At 43.2% G+C, this 10,513-nt stretch overlaps 1 protein-coding gene across 6 annotated transcripts in view; it reads left to right on the forward strand.

The window, feature by feature from the left end:
- Fbxo34 (F-box protein 34) overlaps positions 1-10,513 on the forward strand; it is a 62,311-nt gene that overhangs the window by 21,594 nt on the left and 30,204 nt on the right. The window contains exon 3 of one of the 6 annotated variants that reach the window (XM_021182315.2): positions 4,703-4,812. The exons of 4 other annotated variants lie outside the window; for them this stretch is intronic. The gene's annotated coding sequence lies outside the window, so the exon portion shown is untranslated. Of the gene's footprint in view, positions 1-4,702; positions 4,813-5,348; positions 6,756-10,513 lie in introns of those variants that run through there. One more of the 6 variants, XM_021182316.2, reaches the window with a different exon arrangement.

Raw genomic sequence — 10,513 nt, forward strand, 5'->3', positions numbered from 1 at the left:
CCCTGGTTTGAGAATGTAGCATAGGGGTGTAGTGGTTTCTCAGGGAACACACTGTAATAACCCTGGTTTGAGAATGTAGCATAGGGGTGTAGTGGCAGTTGCTAGGCTACCCAGCACTCGGGAGGCAGAGGCAGGAGGTTCTCTGTGAGTTCTAGACCAGCCTAGTTGTAATGGTTTGTATATGCTTGGGCCGGTGAGTGACACTATTAGGAAATGTGGCCTTGTTGGAGTAGGTGTGTTACTTAGTACCCTAGTCCTAGCTGCTTGGAAGCCAGTTTTCCACTAGCCACTTTCAGATGAAGATATTGAACTCTCAGCTCTGCCTGCCCCATGCCTGCCTGGATGCTGCCATGCTTCTGCCTTGATGATAATGGACTGAACCTCTGAACTGTATACGCCAGCCCCAATTAAATGTTGTCTTTATAAGAGTTGCCTTGGTCATGGTGTCTGTTCACAGCAGTAACACCCTAACTAAGACACTGGTCTACAGTTCCAGGACAGCCAGGGCTACTCAGAGAAACTGAAAACAGAAAAAGATGGGGTGGGAGAGCAGCACTGTGGTAGTAATCAGGTTTTACAGTTTACATTTCAAATTACAATTATTTTACAATCTGGTAGTTGTCTTCATTTTATATGTATGGAGTTAAGGTACAAGTTAAGACTATGTTGTTTTTTTTTTTTTTCCAGCTTAAGTATATTGTTTTTTATACCGTATGGTAAGTATTATTACTAGATTTGAGGATCCGATTTTCAGAAGAAAATGGTGGTTTAGTATACAACAGCGTCCAGTACTTAGGGGCTTAAATGCTTCAGGCAGTCGGTATCATACATTGTTTCTTAAGTGAGGAGACTGTGGGAGATGATCATCATTACCTCCTTAAATGGTCCACACTGATCATGGGGTTTCAGTCTTACTGCATTTCTAGTGTGTATATGTGTGACATTGCCAGCACACATGTAGAGGTCAGAAGACAGCTTTCCGGAGCCGGTTCCCTACTTCTACTGGGCTTTTCTGAGTTGGGTATCAGGTGTGCTTGTTGACTTAGTGAGCCATCTTGCTGGCCTGCTGAGTGTATTTTAAGAGCTTGGGGGTGTGGGGCTGTACCTGTATTTGGATTGTGAAAAGCATTACAAAACAGTACTTGCTTTCATTAATTTTTAAGGAAAAATTTTTTTCTAGCTTAAGTATGTTGTTTTTTACACCATATCTTAAGTATTATTACTAGATTTGAGGATCTGATTTTCAGAAGAAAATCTAACAGTGTTAGCAATACCTTTGACATTGTTATCAATAGAAGGTGTAATTACTCCCTTTTAAAAATTTATTTTTGAGCCGGGCAGTGGTGGCGCATGCCTTTAACTTTAATCCCAGCACTTGGAGTCAGAGGCAGGCAGATTTCTGAGTTCAAGGCCAGCCTGGTCTACAGAGTGAGTTCCAGGATAGCCAGGGCTACACAGAGAAACCCTGTCTCGAAAAACCAAAAAAAAAAAAAANATATATATATATATATATATTTGAGATAATATAATATAATATAATTGTATTTCTCCCTTCATTCTTCTCCCTCCAAACCCTGCATATATCTGGATCTCCTTGCTGTCTTTCAAGTTCATGGTTTAATTTTCACTAATTGTTGTTACATACATATATGTATATGTGTAAGCATATATATTCCTAAATATAACATACAGTCTGTACGATGTTACTGGTATATGTGTTCAGGGCTGGCCATGTGATATTGGGTAACCAGTTGTTACACTCTTCACTGGGGAGGAGCGCCTCAGCTCTCCCTGGTTGCCTATGGTTCTATGTCTGGGGTTGAGGCTTTGTGGGCTCTGCCCCTCCCCCAATTTGTCTTGTCCTTTGGTGTCATTCTGGTTCAGCTCTTGTTTAGGCAGTCATGTTGGTGAGACTTATGGGTGTAGATTCTGCTATTGCTGGAGACACAGTCTCACAGTAGATATACCCTGATCTAGCTTGTAACAGTCCTTCCACCTCTTCTGCAATGTTTGCTTAGTCTTAGGTGTGGGAGTGTTCTGTAGCTGTATCCACGGGAACTGTGCTCCACAGCTGTGCATATGGACTGGGTGTGGCTTTCTTTAGTTGTCTCCTGTCTCTTGTAAAGAGAAGTTTTGGGTGCTTGGTTGTTTTTTGTTTTTCGAGACAGGGTTTCTCTATGTAGCCCTGGCTGTCCTGGAACTTAACTCTGTAGACCAGGCTGACCTCGAACTCAGAAATCCGCCTGCCTCTGCCTCCCAAGTGCTGGGACTAAAGGCGTGCGCCACGAGGGAGGAAAACTATACTTACTTGTAGGTATAAAGACAAATGTTTAGGTTGTTGGTAGGATTATGCTGTCTAGTAAGATAGTGGTTGTAAGTTATCTGGTACCAGTGACTTCACTAGGACTGCATAGCCAGCTAGGTTTCCAGTGCCAATCATGGCTTCCTTCTTGTTGAGCAGAAGTAATCACCTGTCACATCTTGCTTGATGCAGATATCTTGTAAATATTCAATGTTCGTCATGTTAAAAATTAAAGTCATAAATAAACTGTTATAGAGCCTGCGAGTTAATTTGTTAAAAAGGAACAAGCGGAAGCAGAGACAGGAGGAGCTGAGTCTCAGGCCAGTCAGGATCACACAGTGACCCTGGCTTGTGGAGTGGGCTGGGAAACTGGACTGGCCTTGTACTAGAGTGCTTGCTGGCATGTCTGAGTTCCTCCACTGAATATTATAACTGATTTTCTTCTGTGACTACATCCACATACTCTTTAGTTTAAAATATGCTGAGAGGAGCTAAAGGCTCTGCCAGAGAAATTTATTGCAGACCTCTGGATTAAAGATTAGGGATTAAATGGCTCAGGTTAATTGTGGTTTGGGGTAGTGTTCTGTGAATGGATTATGGAATCCCCTCTAGCAGAATGAATTTGGGGGTTCCAGAATGATAATCTATGCTTATGTTACATTTCTCCATATTACATACGGCAGAGGATTAAAGTGAAGATAAATAAATGTGTGCATGTGATTATCTACTTGTCTTCTGTTTCTTTTCATTGATTTTATTTATCCCAATTTTGGATACATTTCTCGAAGAATTGAAGTTTGGAAGTAGTTGTCGGTTTTGATGGGTGTAGGAAAAGGACCCTTGAGGTTCTCTCCTGTTGGTTTTCCAGACAGAATTAGCTTGCCAAGAACAAAAGTTACCACATATCACATGCACTGTACAAAGTACTTCTGAAACAGGAGGTCAGTTGGGAAGCTGCTTTACCCTAAAAGCACCAGCGCACTTGTTCCTGAATGAGAGAGGGGCCAGGGAGTGGCCGTGATCCTGATTAGCCACTTTTAAAGGAAGGAAATGGCAATAACATCTTAGTATTAATAAGAATATACGGAAAACTTTCAGCTTGATTGGAACACAAATACTGCTGGAGTTGAGTAGTGAGCCATTATTGCAAAGGGAGCGAGTTGATCTTTAGACTGGGTAGGGTGGGCTTTGCATTCCCCAACTGAGTTTCCAGATCCTCACAGTCAGGTGTTAGGAGTGACTGTTTTAATAGTGATAATGAGGCGGCTGTTCCCAGGAGCAGACTTAGTCATCGGCAGGATCGGCAGAGCCTTGAAATAGTTTAGGAAAACTCAGCATGGAAAAAAGCAAACTGTTTCCAAACTGAACAAAACCATGTGCTTTTTTTTTCCAGGCTGGTGAGATGGGATTTGATGGAAGTGGCATCCATCTCTTATCCAGGGAAAAGGTGGGCTCCTAGGAGCCAGAGGCCAGGGCTCCTCACCAAACCTACTGCATTCTAACTGTCATTAGAAGGATACCAGCTGCTGAGCTAGAGTTATGGTCTTTGTAAAAATTGGAAAACCTAATTTTCCATTAGAAAAACATATTTAAGCTGGGTGTGGTGGCGCACACCTTCAATCCCAACACTAGGGAGACAGAGGCAGGCAGATCTCTGAGTTCAAAGCCAGCTTGGACAGGGCAAGGCAATTCTAGAGCTACACAGAAAAACTCTTGTTTCGGAAAAAACAAAACAAAACAAAAAAAACCTTGTAGCAGTTTTGTTTTAAAAAAACAAAAAGATGTGTTGTTATTTATGTGTAAGTGTGTCTGCATGAGTGTATACAACATGTGCACAGGTACCCGAGGAAGCCACAAAGGACATCTGACTTACAGGAGATTGAGTTCCAGCCTGTTGTAAACCACCTGACATGGGTGCCAGGAACTGAACTCAGGTCCTCTAGTAGAACAGCAAGCTCTCGGAGCCTGAGCCAGCTCTCCAGACCCTGGTGGCCGCCTTTTGAAAGAAAATGCAAGCAGCATTTCAAGCTGTGGGATTATTTTTTCCTTGTTAAAGTAGAAGGGGGGGGGGTGCCAATAAGTTTACAGATGCTGCTCTTTCACCCCAGGAGTTACTAATTAGTAATGCAGACAGGGTAGTGGTTAGCATCCGTAGGCCAAAAGAGGATGAGAAAGGCAGGCTGCCTTTATGTTTGCTTATCTTACTTGTATGCTAAGAACAACAGCATTTTTTAATGTTAGGTTTTTAAAATTAACATAACCTACTGCCCACTAGCATATCAAGCTATGGAACCAGTTTCCCTTAAATCCAGAGGTGACAATAAATCCAGATTAAAACAAACCGAGTCACTCTTAGGGTTGGACTGTAGTTCATATATTGTCTCATCTGGCTCTGTTCAGCAGGTTCCTCTGTAATGATGATGCCATCGTGGGTCCCTGTCATGGGGCCCTGTCATCCTGTCTGGAAACAGCATTACTGTCTGAATCGTGGTTGGAAAACTCAGGCCATGGTAATGTTTCTATCTAAGTAGGAATCAACTGTAAAGCTTCCTAAAGCCATAGGCTCAGCCAATAAGACTCATGCTGCACAGCTCTGATGACCTGAGTTTGATCCCTAGACTCCATGGTGGAAGGGGAGAATTAATTGATTCCCAAAAAAGATGTCTTCTGACCTCCACACGTGTGCCTTAATACACACACTCTGAAATAATACAAACAGATTTGTTTAGAAGTTATGTAACTGTGTAAACTAGAAACAAATGGTGTCTCAGCTAAAACAGTGCATTTCATATTTCAGGTTATATTTACATACTAAAAATGTTATCTTCAGGGTTGGAAATAATAACAGTATGAAAGTTCAAAGTTGGCCGGGCAGTGGTACCACACACCTTTGATCCCAGCACTCAGAAGGCAGAAGCTGGCAGATCTGTGAGTTTGCGGCCAGCCTGTCTACAGATCAAGTTCTAGGCCATCCAGGGCTGCACTGAGAAACCTTATCTTGAAAAGGAAAAAGAAAGAACAAAAAATAAAAAATAAAAAAGGAAGAAAGAAAAGAAAAAGATCAAAGTTGTGGCCATCTTAGGGGACATTTGAGGACTTACCGAATTGATGATTTTAACTTCTCATGCAATGTTAAGTAAAAATAGTGCTCTGAATACTGTCTTGAAGGAACTAAAGTGTTGCCAAGTGCATGAGCTATTGAGGTAGCCAATTTCCTCTGTTCCCGAGGGGAGTGCCATAGGAGTAAAACCATTAAAAACAACTTGGGTTACAGATAATTTGGATTAACACAGAATCAGACAGCTATAGTTTTATTCAGTAATACATTTTTGTTGTAGAAATTTAGATTATTATTAAAAAAAGAAAATTTCTTTTATTTCTTGAAATAAAAGAAATTCTTGATTACTATAAAAAGGAGTCACGAGGGTAGGTGAAGGAGGTGGCAGAGGACACGAGCACTGCACGCCTGCAGAGGGTGGGCGTGTTTCTTAGTTCCCACCTGCACTCAGCTACATGCAGCCACGCACACAGTTAAAACTAAACACCTTTCCCAAAAGAATTAGGACTTAACTAGTGAGATGCCTGTTATATTCATGTTTTGTATTTCTAATTTAAATATTAAATGCATGCAGCTTATTCCATGCGTCTACAAGGCCAGCTTTGAAGGACAGCATTTCACAAGCAAGTGTGCTTTTCAGAGCTGACTTTGCCTGGAGGTGACACTTGGGCTCAGTCATTCTTTCTTTACAGGGTCCTGCTCTGCCTGATGCTCAGCCTGACCTCAAGTCATGGCCACCTTCTTCCTCCCTCAGCCTCTTAAGTGCCCAGATCCGGTATTAGCACCATGCCATCTCACCTCAGTGTTCCTCACAACGCCCTTTCTTGACCTCTTGTCCCCTCCTTCCCAGCGCTTTTGCCGTCATGCTTGAACATTAATAACACTCCTATATTCTAAGTGTTGAGTTTTCAGCCTTAGCTGTGAGGAGTTAACGTTTTTCCTCATCCCCAGAAATGTTTTTGTTCTTTGTCCTTTTAATGTAGGTAGTTAGCAGTCTGCTTAGATTGTCCTTGAATGTTTATATATTAGACTGAAAGTTTAGCTAAGCTATTGTCACTTTCATAAAACTGTAATTTTTTCCTCTGGCATTTATATATTTATTTAAATTTCCATTTTGACTAATGTAGCCTAGCCTTTCCAGCGTCTTCTCAGGAACAGTGCTCTCGAGTGCTCTGATGCTCTGTATTCCCGGACACGCACTGTCACTGGGACCATCTGCTGGTGTTATGCCGTCCTGCTACCAGCATCTGGAAGACAGCACTGCCTGCTTGTACTGGTTTTCTTGTTTAGATCTTCTGTCTTCTTTATCTTGGTTTAGATCCCATGACCCCTGCTGTCTTCCTCCATGCTCTTGACATGTCCGATCGATGGACATCAAACCCAAGACTCTGCATGGTAGGTGAGCTCTGTCCCACCCACAATGGTGCGCAGCATAGTCAGTCTTTGATTATAGTAAAACATACTCTCCTGGTCTCTGCTTGAGGAAGTTAAACTTTTGTAGACACTTGATACATTTTTAGTCCATTAAATATACCAACAATTGGTAGATAACAGAAAGAACATAGAGCTTTATCACACACCTAAGTAAGTAGAGGAACCTTGCATATTTTGGTGTGGGACTCAGAGTAAAGCAAGAGGGCTGAAGCTTGAGTGGAGCTCAGCAGACAGAGGGCTAGGGGCTTGGGCCTTCTGGGAAAAGTAAAGTGGAGCAGGCTGTGGAAGGGCAGTGGGAGGGCAGTGGGAGGTCCAGCAAGAGCTGCAGCAGCCTCCGGGTAATGTCTGTCTGCGCCTGTGTTACACCAGTCTATTTTAGTAGACTGAAAGGACAAAAAGTGAATGTCTGCCAGAAACACCTGTGCCTCTGCCCACTGTCTGTGAGTGCAGAGAAGTGAAAATGTCGTCTATAGAAGACGAGCTGTTCAGAGCCATTCCTGTGTGCACGGGGCTGGGAGCTGCCCTTTGTGTCGCTGACTTAAGGAAGTGAAGGGAAGGCATGGCGGATGGTGGTACGCAGGAGAGTGTGTGTGTGTGTGTGTGTGTGTGTGTGTGTATGTGTGTGAGTGAGTGTGTGTGTGAGTGAAGGGTGCTGCACAGCTTTTTGCCCCTTTTTATTTGATCCAGGCTGTGTACCGTGTCGTCTACACACAACACAGGCAAGTCTTCACTCATTCAAGTCTTTTAGAAAATATCTTCCCAAGCACCAGAGGCCCATTCAAGTCAAGTAGACAATTACATCTAACCATCACAACAGATGTACAGTCTCTTTGTATGACCAGTTCTGGGTGTGTCAAGCACTTTTGGAGTGAAGCATTTTACGTCCCCTTCTCCATAATGTCTGGAGATGGCTTACCCCGCCCTTATTGTTAGCTGGATGTAATCTCTAGTTTGAAAAGTTTGCCTCCGACACTCTACCTTCCTTTCTTTCTCCCCTCCCTCATCGTAAAGAAATGTTGTCTTACAGTTTTCTCTTGCTTTTTGGTTGCTTGAGCCCAAAGCCATTTGAATGCATTTTGTTGTTGTTGTTTGGACAGGATCTTTCTGGATCTTAGGCTCTCTGGAACTCTCTAATGGAACTGACTTCATAGTTGGGGCTCTCCGCTTGAGTCTGCCGAGTGCCAAGATCACAGAGCTGAGCTGCCCTGCCCAGCTGAGTCCTGATTGTGTGATTGGTTCTTCATCCTCGGAGTGTGAAATGTTTCCGTCGGATAGTACTGAGGGCACTGATGCTCAGGGAGCCTGGCATCTGGGAACTGTGGCCTAATCATTTTGTTGGTGAATTTCCCTCTTTTTTTCAGTTTCTCTTAGTTTTATTTTGAACGCAGGTCACTGGATTTTTCTGGACATATCATACAGTGTTTTTATTTTTACTATTGAGGATGTAATTTCTTTCTCTCCTTTCCCAACACTCTTGTCACATTTGCGGACATGAGATTCTTGTGCTGGACCTTTCTGGTAGATCTCCCTCCTGTCTTCCCTTCTTTTCCTTCCATGGTGGCTGTTGTGCTGCAGAGGCTGGTGATGATCTAATGACACCTCCCGTCTTTGCCTCCCAAGTGCTCATATTAGAGTCATGCCCCACCTCCCTTGTCTCCTTATTCTATCTTTATTCTAGAGACGTCTAAATTCTTTTTTTTTTTTTTTTTTTTGGTGGTGGGGGGTGGTGGTTGAGACAGGGTTTCTCTGTGTAGCCCTGGCTGTCATGGAACTCACTCTGTAGACCAGGCTGGCCTTGAACCCAGAAATCTGCCTGCCTCTGCCTCCCGAGTGCTGGGATTAAAGGCGTGCGTCACCACGCCCGGCTTTGAGATGTCTAAATTCTTGATTTCTTGTTTCATGGTGGAATTGGATAGGAAAGCTCTAACTATGCAAATAGGACTTAGCAGCTAATGTTGAGTTCCACTGCTGGGTAACCTGCCAGGTTTAGTTTGGAGGTGTCTTATATTTTTTTTTTTCCTGTGATTGAATTCCCCAGCGACTTCCCATTTCCCTCAAAGTGACTGTTAGCCTTTTAAGAAGAGCATTGGTAGATGGAGCAATGGTCAATGATATGTTAAAGGCAGCTCATATAAAAGAAACATTTAATGGAAAGATGGCTTAGCAGTTAAGAGACCTGAGGACCCAAGCCCAATCCCCAGCACCCACATAGTACTCCCTACAGTCAGCAGCTCCAGTCACACGGCGTCTCTTCTCCTCTTCTGCTTTCCTTGGGCACTGCATGTGCTTGTGAGTTTGTTAACTCTGGGCTAAGTAATAAGTAACATCATTCGATAGCTTGAAACAGTTCAGTAAGATGCTTGCACCACTGAGTCAGCACACACTGCAAAGACACAGGTTTTCTCTTTCCTTAATTCCTCTGCCACTTGTTGGATGTTTACCAATTTACTGTCTATCCTGGGCCAGAGCTGTGTGTACTTGATCACTTTGTAGGTGTTAAAGGAACTTCTCTTTTCCTCTCTGAAGGCTCCAAAATTGAGTTCTGGTGACAGACCACAATAGGTTAGCAAGAGAAAAGGCATGCACATTTTTGTATATTCTTCCTAGGGAAGCTGAGCATACATGCAGTTTTTGAGTATTTTGAATGGTTTTAAGGGGAGATTAATAGCCACAAAGAACAGACAGTAACAGTCTGGGGCAAAGTTCATCTGAGCTCTGCACATAGTGTTATCCCAGCCATCTTTTCCTGAAAGTCACTCTTTCCTGTTCTACAGGTTATAGGGAGGAGAACTTAGGACTGCCATTCCTTATGGAAGAACGTTAGTCAGATAAGGAACTCCAGAGATGGAAGAAAGTTAGAGACCCTGGTTTTGAGATTGCTTTTATAGTTTTAAGTTTTATTTAGCATGTCAGCCTTCCCAGCTCTGCAGCCTTACCTCTCATCACCTCTGAAGTCCAGAGAACCATCTGTTGTAGCGCTCTCAGAGGACCCACAGCGTATTGCAAGTGGGGGAAGGGAGAAGGGCAGGTTAAGTATACCTGTGACAAAAGATAGAGAAATTGGATAATGTCGCAGGAAGATGTTGGCCATTCCATTTAGCCTTCTCCTGCTATTTGTTTGTTTGAATTGTTAGGTGTGTGGGTGTGTTTGCATGTGTGTGAACACACATATGTTCATATTATTTCTCATCACCTTCTAGTTATTGATGCAGGATCTCTCTTTGAACCTAGAGCTCACCAATTCTGGCTAGCCTAGCCATCCAGCTTGCCCAGGAGTCTGTGTGTCTCTGCCTCCCAAGTGCTGAGGTTATAGGCAGCTGGCCAGCCTGCCTGGTGTTCCCTAACTGAGGGCTGGGCATCTGGTCCTCACACTTGTCAGGCGAGTGCTTTAATCACTGAAGCAGCTCTTGTCCTTGACTTCGTGTTTCTGTGGCTTTGGGATGATGTTCTCTGATGTTTACCTTACATCTAACTCAGTGTTCTTCAGCATCCGAGTCCTTTACCTCATGTTTTTGTTTCCAGAAATTCTTGATAAAATAGGTAAATGACTTCAGCTATTAAAGGGATTTCGAAATAAACCTGGCCAATCTCCAATCGGTTTGCAAAAGACTTTGGTCTTTTGCAACATCCACTCTGGTAGGCAGTTAACTGTGCTTTACTCTAGTGAGAGTTTGGGTCTTAGGAATCATGGGAATGGCCTGCTAAGACCATTCTAAGGC

This window comes from Mus caroli, chromosome 14 (assembly GCF_900094665.2).
Source record: "Mus caroli chromosome 14, CAROLI_EIJ_v1.1, whole genome shotgun sequence".
Lineage (NCBI taxonomy): Eukaryota > Metazoa > Chordata > Mammalia > Rodentia > Muridae > Mus > Mus caroli.